This window comes from Carassius carassius, chromosome 26, assembly GCF_963082965.1.
Source record: "Carassius carassius chromosome 26, fCarCar2.1, whole genome shotgun sequence".
NCBI lineage: Eukaryota > Metazoa > Chordata > Actinopteri > Cypriniformes > Cyprinidae > Carassius > Carassius carassius.
Window position 1 is genome coordinate 21,047,378 of NC_081780.1, and position 19,924 is coordinate 21,067,301.

The window sequence follows — 19,924 nt, forward strand, 5'->3', positions numbered from 1 at the left end:
TTTCTACGAAAACACTTTTTGTAAATAATATGATCACTCATCATAATATAGATGTACTCTGTTTGACAGAAACCTGGCTAAAACCTGATGATTACATTATTTTAAATGAGTCCACCCCCCAAGATTACTGTTATAAACATGAGCCACATCTAAAAGGCAAAGGTGGAGGTGTTGCTTCAATTTATAACAACGTTTTCAGGATTTCTCAGAGGGCAGGCTACAAGTATAACTCGTTTGAAGTAATGGTACTTCATATAACATTATCCAAAGAAACAAATGTTAATGATAAATCCCCTGTTATGTTTGTACTGGCTACTGTATACAGGCCACCAGGGCACCATACAGACTTTATTAAAGAGTTTGGTGATTTTACATCCGAGTTAGTTCTGGCTGCAGATAAAGTTTTAATAGTTGGTGATTTTAATATCCATGTTGATAATGAAAACGATGCATTGGGATCAGCATTTATAGACATTCTGAACTCTATTGGTGTTAGACAACACGTTTCAGGACCTACTCATTGTCGAAATCATACTCTAGATTTAATACTGTCACATGTAATTGATGTTGATGGTGTTGAAATTATTCAGCCAAGTGATGATATCTCAGATCATTATTTAGTTCTTTGCAAAATTCATATAGCCAAAATTGTAAATTCTACTTCTTGTTACAAGTATGGAAGAACCATCACTTCTAACACAAAAGACTGCTTTTTAAGTTATCTTCCTGATGTATCCAAATTCCTTAGCATATCCAAAACCTCAGAACAACTTGATGATGTAACAGAAACTATGGACTCTCTCTTTTCTAGCACTTTAAATAAAGTTGCTCCTTTACGCTTAAGGAAGGTTAAGGAAAACAGTTTGACACCATGGTATAATGAGCATACTCACACCCTAAAGAGAGCAGCCCGAAAAATGGAGCGCAGCTGGAGGAAAACAAAACTAGAGGTATTTCGTATTGCTTGGCGGGAAAGTAACATATCCTACAGAAAAGCATTAAAAACTGCTAGATCCGATTACTTTTCTTCTCTTTTAGAAGAAAACAAACATAACCCCAGGTATTTATTCAATACAGTGGCTAAATTAACGAAAAATAAAGCCTCAACAAGTGTTGACATTTCCCAACACCACAGCAGTAATGCCTTTATGAACTACTTTACTTCTAAAATCGATACTATTAGAGATAAAATTGCAACCATTCAGCCGTCAGCTACAGTATCACATCAGATAGTGCACTATAGACCCCCTGAGGAACAGTTCCACTCATTCTCTACCATAGGAGAGGAAGAATTGTATAAACTTGTTAAATCATCTAAACCAACAACATGTATGTTAGACCCTATACCATCTAAGCTCCTAAAAGAGGTGCTTCCAGAAGTCATAGATCCTCTTCTGAGTATTATTAATTCCTCATTGTCATTAGGATATGTCCCCAAAACCTTCAAACTGGCTGTTATTAAGCCTCTCATCAAAAAACCACAACTTGACCCCAAAGAACTAGTTAATTATAGACCAATCTCGAATCTCCCTTTTCTGTCCAAGATACTAGAAAAGGTGGTATCCACACAATTATATTCCTTCTTAGAGAAAAATGGTATATGTGAGGATTTCCAGTCAGGATTTAGACCGTATCATAGTACTGAGACTGCTCTCCTTAGAGTTACAAATGATCTGCTCTTATCATCTGATCGTGGGTGTATCTCTCTATTAGTTTTATTGGATCTAAGTGCTGCGTTTGACACAATTGACCACAACATTCTTTTGCATAAACTTGAACACTTTGTTGGCATCAGTGGAAGTGCATTAGCATGGTTTAAATCATACTTATATGACCGCCATCAGTTCGTAGCAGTGAATGAAGATGTATCCTATCGATCACAAGTGCAGTATGGAGTACCTCAAGGCTCAGTACTAGGGCCGCTACTCTTCACGCTTTATATGTTACCCTTGGGAGATATCATCAGGAAACATGGTGTTAGCTTTCACTGTTATGCTGATGATACTCAGCTCTATATTTCTTCGCAGCCCGGTGAAACACACCAATTTGAAAAACTAATGGATTGCATAGTCGATATAAAAAACTGGATGACGAGTAATTTCTTACTGCTAAATTCTGAAAAAACAGAGGTGTTAATTATAGGACCTAAAAACTCTGCTTGTAATAAACTAGAACACTGTCTAAGACTTGATGGTTGCTCTGTCAATTCTTCGTCATCAGTTAGGAACCTAGGTGTGCTATTTGATCGCAATCTTTCCTTAGAAAGCCACGTTTCTAGCATTTGTAAAACTGCATTTTTCCATCTCAAAAATATATCTAAATTACGGCCTATACTCTCAATGTCAAATGCAGAAATGTTAATCCATGCCTTTATGACCTCAAGGTTAGATTATTGTAATGCTTTATTGGGTGATTGTTCTGCACGCTTAGTAAACAAACTACAGCTAGTCCAAAATGCAGCAGCAAGAGTTCTTACTAGAACCAGGAAGTATGACCATATTAGCCCGGTCCTGTCAACACTGCACTGGCTCCCTATCAAGCATCGCATAGATTTTAAAATATTGCTTATTACTTATAAAGCCCTGAATGGTTTAGCACCTCAGTATTTGAATGAGCTCCTTTTACATTATAATCCTCTACGTCCGCTACGTTCTCAAAACTCAGGCAAATTTGATAATACCTAGAATATCAAAATCAACTGCAGGCGGCAGATCCTTTTCCTATTTGGCGCCCAAACTCTGGAATTACCTACCTAACATTGTTCGGGAGGCAGACACACTCTTGCAGTTTAAATCTAGATTAAAGACCCATCTCTTTAACCTGGCATACACATAACATACTAATATGCTTTTATTATCCAAATCCGTTAAAGGATTTTTAGGCTGCATTAATTAGGTAAACCGGAACCGGAAACACTTCCCATAACACCCTATGTACTTGCTACATCATTAGAAGAATGGCATCTACGCTAATATTTGTCTGTTTCTCTCTTGTTCCGAGGTCAACGTGGCCACCAGATCCAGTCTGTGTCCAGATCAGAGGGTCACTGCAGTCACCCGGATCCAGTACGGTACAGACCAGATGCTGGATCAGCACCTAGAAAGGACCTCTACATCCCTGAAAGACAGTGGAGACCAGGACAACTAGAGCCCCAGATACAGATCCCCTGTAAAGACCTTGTCTCAGAGGAGCACCAGGACAAGACCACAGGAAACACATGATTCTTCTGCACAATCTGACTTTGCTGCAGCCTGGAATTGAACTACTGGTTTTGTCTGGTCAGAGGAGAACTGGCCCCCCAACTGAGCCTGGTTTCTCCCAAGGTTTTTTTCTCCATTCTGTCACCGATGGAGTTTCAGTTCCTTGCCGCTGTCGCCTCTGGATTGATTAGTTGGGGACACTTCATCTACAGCGATATCGTTGACTTGATTGCAAATAAATGCACAGACACTATTTAACTGAACAGAGATGACATAACTGAATCCAATGATGAACTGCCTTTAACTATCATTTTTGCATTGACACTGTTTTCCTAATGAATGTTGTTCAGTTGCTTTGACGCAATGTATTTTGTTTAAAGCGCTATATAAATAAAGGTGACATTGACATTGACATATATTAAAAATGTATACCAATTATAGATAAATGCTTGTTGGCAATTGATAAAAAAACTATAATAACAAATAATTTAGTGATCTGTTACTATTGAGCCCCTTTCACACTGCACGTCGGATCAGGCAAATTGCCGGAACATTGCCGGGTCGCCTTCTGTGTGAAAGCAAACACTATGGAAGTAAAATAATGACTTATGTCTTTGAAACAAAGAAAAATCAGAAAAAATAATGCATTGAATTAACAGTACTTGCATTTTAATGCCTTGTATTTCCAGGGCTTGCATCTTTAGGTCCTGAAATTTAATATAGTTGTTCGTTTAAGCTGTGAATAATTAAATTAAAAATATTTAACACACTTTTTCATAATTAAAAAATCAATAATTCATATTCACGTTCCAGAATTCACTTCCAAAATATTAAATCGGTTAAAAAATAAGATTCTAACCACAAATTCAGTGGTTAAAATTCGGCAGATAATTCGCCCTTTCACATCCAGAAGCTGCAGGAATAGCAGTAGAGCACAGAGGCATGATCTCCATCTGCTGTCAGTCACTCACCAGCAGGTGGTGCAAGCAGCTTCTGATGAAGACCAAAGCAACAGGTGGATTAAGTAATACAGTTACAAAAACTGATCTGCAGAGATTAAGCAAGCGCTAAGTATAACTTTCGATTATCGGGGCATGTGGAAAAGTTGATTGGGCGTATGTTTATTTCAAAATCTTTGCTGTTACCAAGTAAGCAGCATTCAAAGGAGATTATAATGGGGTTTTACCCAACGCTGAATTACAGAACTAACATTACATCTAAGGAAGACATATATTGCTTTCGGTTGTTTAGTTTCCGTAACTTTGTGTCCAAATTGAACCCGGGTCGGGGACCTAGTAATATTGCCGGGTTCAATCCTGGGACGAGCACTGTGTGAACAAAAGCCAGATCTAATGCCCTGTCATAGTGATGACGCACGTTATTGTGCGACTCTTTTACCGGCTTTTTTGAAGGAAGATCAACGTTCGCGACAAAAAATTATGTGCAAACTGTAATGAAGCAGAGATCAGTTAGTTCCTCACTTTCCACGCTGACGCCGAGATCGTTCGCCAGCTTTAGTGAAAGTATAATGTGCCTAACGTTTTCGACTCGTACATTACACGTCACACCCTGATGTCACGTGTCGTTACGGGACCTTTACGGGTTGTGTGTGAAAGCACGCACATATTCCAGTAAATCACTGGCAGTGTGAAAGTGCAAAATCTAGCAACCCGGGAACAATTGCCGGAACACTTTACCCGTGTATTTGCGGGAATCGCAGTGTGAAAGGGGCTTTGTACAAGCATTACACTGATGACATACTACATTCGTGGCCAAAAGTTTTGAGAATTACATAAATATTAGTTTTCAAAATGTTTGCTGCGAAACTGCTTTTAGATCTTTGTTTCAGTTGTTTCTGTGATGTACTGAAATATAATTACAAGCACTTCATACGTTTCAAAGGCTTTTATCGACAATTACACAACATTTATGCAAAGAGTCAGTATTTGCAGTGTTGGCCCTTCTTTTTCAGGACCTCTGCAATTCGACTCGGCATGCTCTCAATCAACTTCTGGGCCAAATCCTGACTGATAGCAACCCATTCTTTGATTATCACTTCTTGGAGTTTGTCAGAATTAGTGGGTTTTTGTTTGTCCACCCGCCTCTTGAGGATTGACCACAAGTTCTCAATGGGATTAAGATCTGGGGAGTTTCCAGGCCATGGACCCAAAATTTCAACATTCTGGTCCCCGAGCCACTTAGTTATCACTTTTGCCTTATGGCATGGTGCTCCATCGTGCTGGAAAATGCATTGTTCTTCACCAAACTGATGTTGGATTGTTGGAAGAAGTTGCTGTTGGAGGGTGTTTTGGTACCATTCTTTATTCATGGCTGTGTTTTTGGGCAGAATTGTGAGTGAGCCCAGTCCCTTGGATTAGAAGCAACCCCACACATGAATGGTGTCAGGATGCTTTACTGTTGGCATGACACAGGACTGATGGTAGCGCTCACCTTTTCTTCTCCGGACAAGCCTTTTTCCAGATGCCCCAAACAATCGGAAAGGGGCTTCTTCGGAGAATATGACTTTGCCCCAGTCCTCAGCAGTCCATTCACTATACTTTCTGCAGAAGATCAATCTGTCCCTGATGTTTTTTTTGGAGAGAAGTGGCTTCTTTGCTGCCCTTCTTGACACCAGGCCGTCTTCCAAAAGTCTTGGCCTCACTGTGCGTGCAGATGCGCTCACACCTGCCTGCTGCCATTCCTGAGCAAGCTCTGCACTGGTGGCACTCCGATCCAGCAGCTGAATCCTATTTAGGAGACGATCCTGGCACTTGCTGGACTTTCTTGGACGCCCTGAAGTCTTCTTTACAAGAATTGAACCTCTTTCCTTGAAGTTCTTGATGATCCTATAAATTGTTGATTTAGGTGCAATCTTGGTAGCCACAATATTCTTGCCTGTGAAGCCATTTTTATGCAACGCAATGATGGCTGCACGCGTTTCTTTGCAGGTCACCATGGTTAACATTGGAAGAACAATGATTTCAAGCATCATGTTAACCCTCCTTTTAACATGTCAAGTCTGCCAATCTAACCCAATCAGCCTGACATAATGATCTCCAGCCTTGTGCTCGTCAACATTCTCACCTGAGTTAACAAGACGATTACTGAAATGATCTCAGCAGGTCCTTTAATGACAGCAATGAAATGCAGTGGGAAGGTTTTTTGGGGATTAAGTTAATTTCATGGCAAAGAAGGACTATGCAATTCATCTGATCACTCTTCATAACATTGTGGAGTATATGCAAATTGCTATTATAAAAACTTAAGCAGCAACTTGTCCTATTTCCAATATTTATGTAATTCTCAAAACTTTTGGCCACAACTGTACATACGGTTTGTGTATCTCTGATCTCTTTTCATCAGTATTTGAAAACTGGAACAGATTATTTAAAGTTGACATTATTTACAATTTAGATGGATTGGATTTTCTAGATGTTCACGTCAATGAGTTAGGATAAACTCTGTGTATAATTCTCTAAAAAGAAAAAACAATATCGCTCTTTGCTCAGTCATCCACCTTTGCATAACATATGGCACTGTGGTGTTCACATATTCGGGTCCTCAGTTCCTTTGATGTTTCACATGTCATAAAACAATTCACAAGGGCATAACATAGCATCAAATGAATTTCGGAAAAAGTTCTCGAGCTTGAGGGGAATATGTAGTAATAAACTGTAAGAATGACTTCTTATAGTAATCCAAGTTATAGGAAAATCAACTAACTGTTCTTTATGAACTATTTTTAACGAATCTCCTTTGCAATTTAATCCTTGTATCCTCTGTCTCCTTAAATTGTCTCTTTAATTTTTTATTATTTCATGTATGTACAATATGAATGTATTTATTTATTTACTTACTGCCTTCAAGCTATAAATCCACTGTTTTACAGATACACTTAACTGGCTCAAAGTAAGACTTTTCTTAAGTAACTCTGTAACACCAACATTTTAAAGATGATTCACTTTCTATTTGTGAGTTCTTTTGCTTCGATAGTATACCAGTCAATTCATGAGGCCAGTGAGAACATATGTATACGAACCACAGGTCCAGGAAAACCTTTTGGATTTTCTTTTTAGGTTATTTCCCAAAGGACGGAAAATGGATTATGCTTTGTGTTACTGATAAGTGCTTTTTGTGTTCTTTAATGAAGTCTGAAAAGAGGGCAGCTCAATGTGCTGGTTTATGTATTAAGGAAGAAGGATTTTCAGAAGAAAGAATGACTGGGTCATAGTACCCCAAACAGCAACATCGACATTCAAACTACGCCCCTGCTTAGAGTCATGAACACTGCACATAGTTCCAGCAGGTTGATATGTTCTGTGGTTTGAGTTGGAGTCCTAACCACATGTTATTGTGTTATTGTTGTTTTTGTAATAAAAAAAAATCACCATTTTCCATTCATTTGTTTCATTCTAAACAATAATTAGAGACATTAGAATGCTGGATACGATATTGAACTGCTGGTATCTGTCAGCAATGCATAGCACTCTCGTTTTACTTATTTAAAAAAAAAATGTCATTATAGGCCTACATGTTATCATAAAATATTGAGATACAGAAACAGATTTGTATTTAAACAACTATTATTGTACTACATTGTCATTCTGCACTTGTGTTATGCATGTTTATAAAGCTATATAATGAAAATCATACATTCTGTTGTATTACATCAGGTTCATTTTGAATAAATTACATCTTATGTGTTTGTGTGTCTGTATATTACTTGGCTTTGTATGATGGCTTGAGTAAAGTGTTTTATTTGTGTGTGTGTTCTACAGCAAAGACCCATAAGACTGCTTCTGTCTGAGAATGTTTCAAAATGTAGTTTAATTTCCTCAAAACATGAGTATGATGATGGAGAACGGCTAAAGTGCCCCAAAATCTTCTGAGCTCATGCTCTGTTGTGACAGAAGCTTGTCATGAACTACAATTTGTAGTGATTGTATTTTCTAAATGGTAAAATAAACGGTGGTCCCAGATGTACTGAGACCACGAAAACCTTTTCCACAACAGACAAGGGCTCATCATCCATAATAGTGAATTCTAGTACTTTTGTATATTTTTACTGTTTCTAAGGGACAGGAATGAAAACCACAAGTAAAAAAAAAAAAAAAAACTAATAGGTTTTCATTTTAACCCAAACAAAAGATGATTTCACACACAAATTAACCATAAGATAAGAGAAAGAGGTCAAACTCAACAACTTCAAACCAGAGCATCAAACTAACAGAACCAAACTGACCTAGCAAAATGAACAAAACAACAACTACTTCACACCTGACATCATGTATCATTTACATCTGAAAATTCAGAACTTTTAACAGGGGTGTGTAGACTTGAATGTACAACCCACTTCCAAATATTTTAATGGTATATAAAATGTTACGCTGTTTGATATTGAAAACTGATATTTATCATATTATTTTAATTTATTATTGTAACCATAAACACTGTTTTGTAGCATGAATAGTTTTACCCTTTACTATGATTTTTTCTTGTAGATTTCACATTGCAGATGTTGACAGCACACATGCATTTAATCTCTTTTTTTTCTGTTCCAGGTGGACTAAGTCATGATGAGATCAAATTTCTGTGGACCATACTATCTGTTGTAGGACACCTTGTGTATACAAAACTTACTGGATTATTACAATTAACAGCAAAAAGAATGCTGGGAAATTATATTTGGTGAACAATCTAAAATATAAAATAAATAAACAAATAAATAAAATAAATAAGCACTCACCTGAGAAAACCAATACAATCAGCTTGCAAATACACAAAATTAAAAAAAAAGACAGAATCCTCCTAAATCACCATAAAAATGATTTCAGCAGTCACCTGAAACAACAGACGAAATGAATGACACCAAACATATTTTTCATGCATTGACTTTCATGCAAACCTTTTTCTTGGAAGCTAAATGTTTGTAGACTCTGTGAGTGATTTCCATGTGGACTTTGTTTGCTCTTCATTCAAAAAGCTGGACATAATATGGAAATACTAAGGGTTCAGTAAAAACAACAATGGCAGCCTTGGCCAGGCTATAGTGACATTATAACTTCTTTTTGTGTTCCACAGGGGGAAATAGCCACACGTTTATAAAAAAAGTGAACAAAACATAACAGGTAATTTATGGATTTAACGGATTAAACCTAAAAGAGTAATACTTTCAAGCAAATGATGGGCATAAACATTATGGTGTCATTAAACCTACAGTATATAGATGATCGATACATTTTATAAAGAGAAGAAGTCTTTGTGTTAACTATACAGTACTTATATTGTTCATTTTGTCATGTAACATTTACTAGAAGCTTTTAAATTTATTTTGGATAAATTTATCCAAATAAAGTAGCAAAAAAAAAAAAAAAAACCTTAGCGCTGCAAGCAGCTGGACTTCAGGGCTTAAATCAAAATTCTGCCCCATTAGCCTGGCAAGCGCAGGTCTGATAAGGTCCAGCAGCTCCATAATGAGCTGTTTTGGGAGGCAAATTTTTTTTAATATAGCCACGTCAGGCAAAATGTCAAAAGGGCTTAAGTTTTGCCGAATAAAAAAATTTACATGGACTAAACAGCTCCGCGTCCGGCTCTGTCTTTGATTCAATTAAGGACACGTTGGAACGCTGCCATAGTTGGTCGCTTCTGGACACCACCATGCTTACCCATTTATAGATCTTAGCCATTTAGAGCCAAATTGTTTGCCAGATTTTAATGATCAAAAGTGATTGCCAATTTAAACGCTTTAATTACATAACAAAATAGCCTAGGCTAGGAATAGGTTAAGAACTACTTAGCAATAAGAACGTTTGGGGGAACCGGGCCTAGAATATCTGAGTCTGAGTGTGACTGGTTCTACTCACACTGCTCAAGGCAGGATTCAAATCAGCAACAAGCGGTGCTACATTTCCCAAACAACAACATAACTTTGTCTTTACCAACACATTAAACAAGTGACTTTTCAGATGGGCACTCCACTTCGCCACAGCGACAGGTGTTAGTAAAAAGAGCACAGAAATGGTATAGGTGATGTAATAAAGAGGGAACTTCAGTAGAACAACAGTGAACTGCAGTCAGATGAGATTTTGTCAGGTTTTGTCCTGTCAGCCATTATACTGTGCTTGTAGTGCACGCTCTTCAATTGCACACACAAATGCAGCGGAGCGCACTGTAGACTGTATCATTTCATATTAAAGTGTGAATGAAACTACAAGCATGTGTGTCAGCTCAGCAGCTCTTAAAGAAATAGCAGTCAAATAACCTTATAACCCAGATGCTGCGATGTCTGTTAATCAAAAAACAAAAGAAAAAAGACTTAATCAATAACTTTTGTAGCTTTAAGTATTCATCTATATGTAATTTAGAATTTAGTGTTTCATAACTTTATCCTATTTCTGTATATTTCCCACTTGCTGAAGGGCATGGGTAAATGTGACCTTCATTTTAATGGGATTATGTTAAAATTGTTTTAAATTCACTTAAAAAAGAAGTTGTTATTTTCGAATAAATGTTCGGATTGATAGCTCTCAATTATACTTTAATGTTGAATGGCTATAATAAACTGTTAATGTTAGGAAAAATTAACAATTTCGTAGAGATATCAGTAATATTGATATCACTGATACTCGCCTTCAGTCATATGAAACGATGCCATTGAACAAATAATTAAAAAATACTGTCTTCATGTTGTTTCTAAATTCATTTGAAGACAGAATGTGAAATCATTGCAATATAAAAGTATATTTTAAAAACTTTAAAGTTAGGTGGGATTAATTGTGATTAATCACGATCAATTTCAGAAAAATATGCGTTTAATTAGTTAATTTTTTTTAAATCAATTGACAGCACTAATATTTTATCTTATTTTATTTTTCAGCCCATGTTTAAAGCATTAGTTAAATTTTAAATGTATTTGTATATTTAATTTAACATTTTTTTTTTTATTAAAATGAAATGGGGTGGACACATGGGAAGGGCTTGATACAAGTTAGTATACAAATCTGACTGATAATGATAAAAAAAAAAAAATGAATTAATTAAATTTTTAGCTGGAGGAAGCTGGACAGACTCGGCAGACCCAAACGTACTGTGAGGGTCTGCTGGGAACGTTTGGCCGAGTCTCCTGTCAGAGAGATCTTCAACTCCCACCTCCGGCAGAGCTTCGACCGGATCCCGAGGGAGGCTGTAGATATTGAGTCCGAGTGGACCATGTTCTCCACCTCCATTGTCGAAGCGGCCGCTCGGAGCTGTGGCCGTAAGGTTTCCGGTGCCTGTCGAGGCGGCAATCCCCGAACCCGGTGGTGGACACCGGAAGTAAGGGATGCCGTCAAGCTGAAGAAGGAGTCCTATCGGGCCTGGTTGGCTTGTGGGACTCCTGAGGCAGCTGACAGGTACCGGCAGGCCAAGCGGACTACAGCCCGGGTGGTTGTGGAGGCAAAAACTTGGGCCTGGGAGGAGTTCGGTGAGGCCATGGAGAAGGACTATCGGTCAGCCTCGAAGAGATTCTGGCAAAACGTCCGGCGCCTCAGGAGAGGGAAGCAGTGCCCTACCAACGCTGTTTGCAGTAGAGGTGGGGAGCTGTTGACCTCAACTGGGGATGTCGTTGGACGATGGAAGGAATACTTCGAGGATCTCCTCAATCCCGCTGTCACGTCTTACATTGAGGAAGCAGAGGCTGAGGGCTCAGATGTGGACTCGTCCATCACCCAAGCTGAAGTCACCGAGGTAGTCAAGAAACTCCTCGTTGGCAAGGCACCGGGGGTGGATGAGATCCGCCCTGAGTACCTCAAGTCTCTGGATGTTGTGGGGCTGTCTTGGCTGACACGCCTCTGCAACATCGCGTGGCAGTCGGGGACGGTGCCTCTGGGATGGCAGACCGGGGTGGTGGTCCCTCTTTTTAAGAAGGGGGACCGGAGGGTGTGTTCCAATTACAGGGGGATCACACTTCTCAGCCTCCCTGGAAAAGTCTATGCCAGGGTACTGGAGAGGAGAATCCGGCCGATAGTAGAACCTCGGATTCAGGAGGAACAGTGTGGTTTTCGTCCAGGCCGTGGAACACTGGACCAGCTCTATACCCTCTACAGGGTGCTGGAGGGTTCATGGGAGTTTGCCCAACCAGTCCACATGTGCTTTGTGGATTTGGAGAAGGCATTCGACTGTGTCCCTTGCGGTGGCCTGTGGAGGGTGCTCCGGGAGTATGGGGTCCGGGGCCCTTTGCTAAGGGCTATCCGGTCCCTGTACGACCGGAGCAGGAGCTTGGTTCGTATTGCCAGCAGTAAGTCAGACTTGTTCCCGGTGCGTGTTGGACTCCGGCAGGGCTGCCCTTTGTCGCCGGTTCTGTTCACGATTTTTATGGACAGAATTTCTAGGCGCAGCCAGCGGCCGGAGGGGGTCAGGTTTGGTGACAACACGATTTCGTCTCTGCTCTTTGCGGATGATGTTGTCGTGTTGGCCTCATCAAGCCAGGACCTTCAGCATGCACTGGGACGGTTTGCAGCCGAGTGTGAAGCGGCTGGGATGAGAATCAGCACCTCCAAATCCGAGGCCATGGTCCTCAGTCGGAAAAGGGTGGCTTGCCCACTTCAGGTTGGTGGAGAGTTCCTGCCTCAAGTGGAAGAGTTTAAGTATCTTGGGGTCTTGTTCACGAGTGAGGGAAGGATGGAACGGGAGATTGACAGACGGATCGGTGCAGCTTCTGCAGTAATGCGGTCGATGTACCGGTCTGTCGTGGTGAAGAAAGAGCTGAGCCACAAGGCGAAGCTCTCGATTTACCGGTCAATCTACGTTCCTACTCTCACCTATGGTCATGAGCTTTGGGTCATGACCGAAAGGACAAGATCCCGGATACAGGCGGCCGAAATGAGCTTTCTCCGCAGGGTGGCTGGGCGATCCCTTAGAGATAGGGTGAGAAGCTCAGTCACCCGGGAGCTCAGAGTACAGCCGCTGTTCCTCCACATCGAGAGGGGTCAGCTGAGGTGGCTCGGGCATCTGTTCCGGATGCCTCCTGGACGCCTTCCCGGGGAGGTGTTCCGGGCGCGTCCCACTGGGAGGAGACCCCGGGGAAGACCTAGGACACGCTGGAGAGACTATGTCTCCCGGCTGGCCAGGGAACGCCTCGGTGTCCCCCCAGAAGAGCTGGAGGAAGTGTCTAGGGAGAGGGAAGTCTGGGGTTCTCTGCTTAGACTGCTGCCCCCGCGACCCGGCCCCGGATAAGCGGAAGAAGATGGATGGAAATAATTAAAAAATAAGTATTTTTCTTTGCATCAAGAAAACCATTCAGAGGGTACAAACATAAATATATAGTATTTATCTCAAATGTGTTTGGTACAAAAGGCTCTCATGGTATGTCATAGTGCTTGTCCCCAACTAAATATTTTTTTTTGGTTGACTAGTAGTCATTAATTTGAAGCGTTAGTCAACTAATCACACGATTATTTAAAAAAAAAAAACCTTAAGCACTGGGGCGTTTTTTGGTATTTTCACCTAAATTTGACCTACCCTTATTCAAATGGAGGAAATGAACAAAATGGTGTCATTGTATAGAAAACTCTTTGAACTTCAATATATGAGTGTAATTCTTCATAAATAACATTATATATGTTTTAAATATAACAATAACAAAAACATATAGACGCTGTTTGATTTTTTATTTTTTATTTTCAAGTCGGTAATTCAGGTTCTATTAGGGCAACTTACTTGTTTGATTCTACTAGGTGCCAAGATGCACCAGAAAAAAAGAATCTTTCAGATAACAGCTTCTAAACAGAAGTTATTGAATTGTAACCGAATGGAGTAAAATTGTCCCTTTTTTTGCATGTAAAAGTGTCTTTGTGAGTATCCTTAAAGGTCCCGTTTTTCGTGCTTTTTTGAAGCTTTGATAGTGTTTATAGTGTGCAATATAACATGTGTTCATGTTTCGCGTGTAAAAAAAACAGTATTTTTCACACAATTCACCTATCTGTATACCGCTGTTTTCACTGTCATAAAAACGGGCTGATGACTTCCTTGTTCTATGAAGTCCCTCCTTCAGAAATACGTTACGAGTTCTGATTGTGCCAGCGGTTCCTGTGTTGTGACACCAGCTTAGCGCACGCGGCCCTTCTGGAAACGCGATCGGGCTAGTTTTGAGAAGCAAGTGGGCAGGAGAATGTGCTGGAGATGTACTTATAATCACAGGAGCGTTTTTAGTGACGAGATGCGCATGAAAATCGCATTTTTGCAGGAACTAGAGGGATGTAGTCCAAACGGGTCGTTCGTTGTAGGCAAATTCTGTTAAATAAAATATCTTGCTTGGCATTGAACTTTGAGCTTTACAATTTTACAGATATTATTCATACTCTAACAACAACATTACACACTAACTAAAGTTTAAAACATGGGATCACAAAGAACGGGACCTTTAACAAAAACAGGCTTAATAAAGCATATTCCCCCCAGAATCCTATTTAACTATGTGCCATAGCACTTTTCTTGAATATTGACTGAGTTATGTTCCATTTTCATGTTTGTCTTAGTAGTAATATACAAAATGTCATAAGTGAATTATACCAAATATCAAATTTTGTGTTTTATACAATCAGTTTTTTTCTTTCAGGAGACACAAGACTCTATAAATTATAAATCCATGTGGTTTATTACAATCTAAAACAGAATCCACATCCTCCAGCTTTATATCATTCCATTTATATGCATAATTTTAGTCCCCTGCATCACCTCTTCATCAGCAAGCCTGTCTGCCTACATCACCTCAGCATCCAGCTGACTTACACGTACCTGTTGTCTCCTGAAGATCAGACATGAGCTGTGGCTAGCTCCACACTAAATACTTCTACCCTGAGCTCACAGCTGCTTTCTGGTCTTCAGAATGTGAAACAAAGAAATGGCTGTTTATAGACACAGCACTGTAATAATAGCCATTTCTATTTTCTGAAATGCATCCTGTACTGTACTTTACTGTCAATACATGGTTTATCAGATTGTTAGCTGTGCTCACCAGACGCACATCATTTCCTCCCCATGGTACCGCTGAACGTTCGTCACCTTAAGCTTTTGATTTATTGTCAAATATTGATCTTATCTGTGCTGCTGAAGTATTAGTCTTCCAGCGCACATTATTGCCTTCAAAACTAAAAGACCTACGCTCAAAATAGCTTGAGCGCTGACCCGGATCCTCTCTGTCTCCCAAAGGTGTCAAATTTCAAAGCTCTGAGCTTGTTTGACAAAAGAGCTTCTTTTTCCCTCATGTGCACTCCTTCTACAAAGCAGTGGATTTCTCAACAATGCGAGCACATGAAAATGATCTAATTTGAAACAAGATATCCTAATGTAAAAGATAATATAGAGTTTTAGGCTGTTTGCGGCCGACTGAATCAATCGTGCGAATAGGAATGTGAAGCATTTAAATGTTTCCTCAGAGGTATCGTATTTTACATATCGATTCTATTGAAGATCATTCAATCTGTGATTGTCACACAATGATATAAACAACAAAGTCAAATTCATAAGAATGAGAGCTTTCTTGTGATATATGACTTAATTTATCATAAAACCAAAAGTTATGGCATTCTTTATAAAGAAGATACTTTAAGATTCCAAATTATATGATATGTGGGCTGATACCATATAAGGAAGGCTTTGCAAATGAAGCGTAAACATTTTTTACATGGTTTTGGAGTTTAAGTAAACCATTTAAATCATAGTACTGAGCCTTTAATTGTATACATAGCCTAATAGGTGCTCAAGTGCATGTTTCATATGGATTACATAATTCGAGAAAATTTGTTTTACATTTGAATTGGTTCATTGGAAAGTAGACATTTTGCTAGACATATTTTTAACATATGTAAGGCAAAGATATACATGGAGTTTCAAGTTCACAAAGACAGATGGCAGAAAGCCGTATTTTATAAAAGTGTGTTTTCTTGTTATTGTGAGTGCACACAAAAAAAAAATTCGAGAGATTTATTACTGTTATCTGTATGACCAAACATTACTGAGTATTTTAAGAGCAAGTGACTGCACCGGCACCTCCAACTGTCCAGCAGTGAGCTACTGTTCAGCTTCCACTCCCCATGCACACACTTCTACTGTGTCTATACCAGACACGACAGTTGTCGTACCACTCGCGTCCAATGTAGACATGATGTTAAACAGTAATAATTTCTGTGGGTTAACATTAGATTTAGGTGCGATCTAAAATTGCTAATACTTTTCAGATGATAAGCTGTATTTGAGGTCGATCATGATAGATGAGCGTTTGGATTTTCTGCCCGATGTAACTAGCCTATATTACCACATACGCCAGCCATTAATGATCTGTTAATCATGGACTGCGTGAATTTGCCTGTGGATTTCCTGAGACTAATTTACTAATAAAATTTTTGTTTACCAAACCTCTTGCCATCGACTAATGGCTAGTCAACTATTAGGGGCAGCCCTAGTATTTCAACTATTTGATGTTTTGAACAATTTATCTCTTCATATAACTAAGGGAGTTGCAATGATGGAGTTGGGGATCCAAAAGCAGGGCTTTATTCCATAGAGTATACTCAGAAAAGGCAGGGTCAAACACCAGCAAACAATAAACTCTGAGGCACAGGTAAAAGAGTAATCCACAGGACAAGCAAAGTCCTGAGTGAATAGCAAGGTACAGAATGGAGTGCCCTCTAGAGGAACTCATAGGTACTTCAGCTGGAGATTATGACACTTAAGTTTTTTTTTTTTTTTAGTTTCTGGTAGTTTTTGTTTCTTTTTATTGATTTTTTTATGTTTCATAACCCCATCATTGCACCTGTTAAGAGTTTATTGTGGGTATCAAAAAAGGAAATGGAAAAACATCTCATTTATGTATGTTAACTCTCATTCCCTAAAGGAGGGAACGGGTATGTCACGTTGGAGCCAATGCACATTGGCATTTGATAATTGCATCCAGCTGCCGCTGATCACAGCATGACTATAAGTAGGCAGGAGCCGAGCGAGTGGCCCCGCCGCTCACGGTCTCCATTCCCTCCTTCAGTGAACGAGGGTTACCATACATAACCGAGACATTCCCTTTAAGACAGTCATTCTCAACGTCACTTTGCTGACCAACAAATTGGGATCCACACGAAAGGGCCACAGATACTGCCCCTTCCAGTGTCCTGTGGAAGCCACCTGATGCTAGACGCTCTGCCACGTCTGTCGGCTGAGGGGATGGAGGAGCTCAACAGTGTCTACTATATGGACTATCTAGAGAGGTTTTAGCAAGCCGACCTGAAGCCGGGGCCACTAATGCCACGTTTCCACTGCAGGAACTTTTCCCAGGAACTAGGGACTTTGGCCTGGTACTCGGTGTGTTTCCACCACAGGAAACAGGAACTAAATGAAGTTCCGGGTAAAAAATGCCCCTCAGAAAGTCCCTGCTGGCGAGGTAGTACTTTTTCAAAGTTCCAGAACTTTCGGGGGCGGGACTTGAGCGCTAACCATGCACCACCATTTATTCGGATCATTTTCAAAATATTACTGTTATTGTGTCGTGAAATTTAATTTTAAAAGTATTTCAAGCGAGAATGTAGTTGTTTAAAACTCAAATCTGTGGTTTATTTATAAAGGCAGCGCCTATTTAAAAATGTATTTCGCCGATCTCGGAGACATGAGCTCCACTCGATCAGCGGGAGCTCAGTCCTCATGTATCCGCCAAGAGCAGCCTCACCTCGGCTAGACCTTCTGATGTGTGCCGCTGGCTCTGATGCCTCTTTAGTGGTTTTATCAATTTATCTATATGTTAAAATGAAAATAAAAAAGGCAAATTTATATAATATTTTGTTACATTGTAATGGCTGTATATCCCTTAACTAAGTACATTTCTGCAGCTGTTATTATGTTTAAATGAAAACGAAAGGAGGCATTTGATATCCTATTTTGTTTTATTGTAAATATACAGTAGCCAAGACGAGCTGACTGAAGTTATCAAGTACACTGCTGTTTGCAGATTTACCGGACTTGCGTCGTCGCAGACCTCACACTCCTGAGTCGAATGCGCAAAGTCTGAACTACAGAGGATGCACGTCCAAAATCGGTGTACTTTGTATTGAGAAACGCAGGCAAACCTACGTCACCAGTCTATTTGCCTATTCTTCCCGGTACTTTACACTGCGGTGGAAACGCAGAAGGCAACAGGTCTGGGGGAAAAAAGTTCCTGGGAAAAAAAGTTCCTGGTACAAATGTTCCGGGTAATTTCGGTGGAAACGCGGCATAAGTGCTTCTACCTGTTTGAGTTGAGAACACAGGAGGATACCGGCTCCACACGGACACTATAGAATCTAACGAACGTGTTAGGGGTTGGCCAGCCCACAGCTCTACAGATATCTGCAAGCGAGGCGCCACAAGCCAGCATCCAGGACGATGCAACACTTCTAGTTGAGTGAGCTCACAACCTGAATGGGCATGGCACACCCTTTGCCTGATAAGCCAGAGTGATGGTGTCCACAATCCAGTGGGCCATTCTCTGCTTGGAGATGGCATTCCCCTTTTGCCAGCCTCCATGACAAACAAAGAGCTGGTCTGAGGTCCTAAAGCTTTGTGTCCGGTCAACATAGCATCTTAACCCTCTGGGGTCTAAGGGTATTTTTGGGGCCTGGAGAAGTTTTGTCATGCCCTGACATTTGTGCTTGTTTCAGTTTCTTATACATATCTAAATGGGTAAAGTCTAATCTCACTGTAATCAGCACAAACTGGGCTATAATAATATGTGAAATGCATTTATGTACATGATTATATTTTTGAGAAAAAAATGTTATGCATGGTTAGTGAAAAACAAAAAATGCGAATCACTTGAATAAGGCAAAAAAAAAATCTTTCTGAATTATGTGAAAATCATCTTGTTTACTCACTTACAGAAAACAATATATTGATTTAAATTTTCTAAGACACTTTTTGTTGGTTAAAAGTCATATGCGAGTAGGCGTCAACTATCATGAATATCATTGTGATTTACGCCTGAGAAGACAAAGGCCTGCATAATGAGTTGCATAATTAGCCTTTAAGTCAGCTTGTGTCCCTGAGAGGGAAGAGTTACAAGAAAGAATGTGAGAACAAAATAAATGTATATAATTTTATTTTTGTAGTTTATTTAGAATATATTTAATTATTCCACAACATAATTTAATATCCACTTGGGAGTGCAGTTAAACAGTTTATTAGGAATAATCAAAGCTGACTTTCAAACAATTTTTTTTTGCATCATTACTCCAGTCACACAATCCTTCAAAATCCTTTTAACAATCTTATTTTCTACAAAAAAACATTTATTTTTATTATTATTATCATTATTGTTATCATTATTATAAATGTTGAAAAGAGCGGAGAATATTTTTCAGGTTTTTTAGGGGGTATAAATTGAAAGAACAGCATTGTTTATTACATTTGTTACAGTTATCTTTATTTGTTACGTTTATATTATTTACATCAAGCTTTTGAATAGTATAGTATTGTTATTGAAAGTTCATAATATGTCACTTGATTATACATTTAGTCAGGAATTATAGTTTGGAAAAAGTCTTTGAAAAAAGTCTAACTAGTAAAATGTTTACACGTTATGTGAAAACTAGTACAAGTATATAAATAAATAAAAAGAGACTTACTCATGTTTATGATCTCTGCTGAATAAAGTGCTTCATTCTTTTTTTCTGAGGAAATCTATTTCTCAAATCTTCAACCACATAACATCTTTTTGTGGTGAATTATGT

The 19,924-nt window shown here is 39.3% G+C and overlaps 1 protein-coding gene and 1 long non-coding RNA gene across 2 annotated transcripts in view; both read left to right on the forward strand.

Moving 5' to 3' along the window:
* LOC132106313 (uncharacterized) overlaps positions 1-8,821 on the forward strand; it is a 77,403-nt gene extending 68,582 nt beyond the window's left edge. The window contains exon 3 of the long non-coding RNA XR_009424110.1: positions 8,762-8,821. This is a non-coding gene — a long non-coding RNA (uncharacterized LOC132106313). The remainder of the gene's footprint in view (positions 1-8,761) is intronic.
* The window catches only part of LOC132106315 (uncharacterized), a 329,308-nt gene that overhangs the window by 206,793 nt on the left and 102,591 nt on the right, over positions 1-19,924 (forward strand). The window lies entirely within an intron of this gene.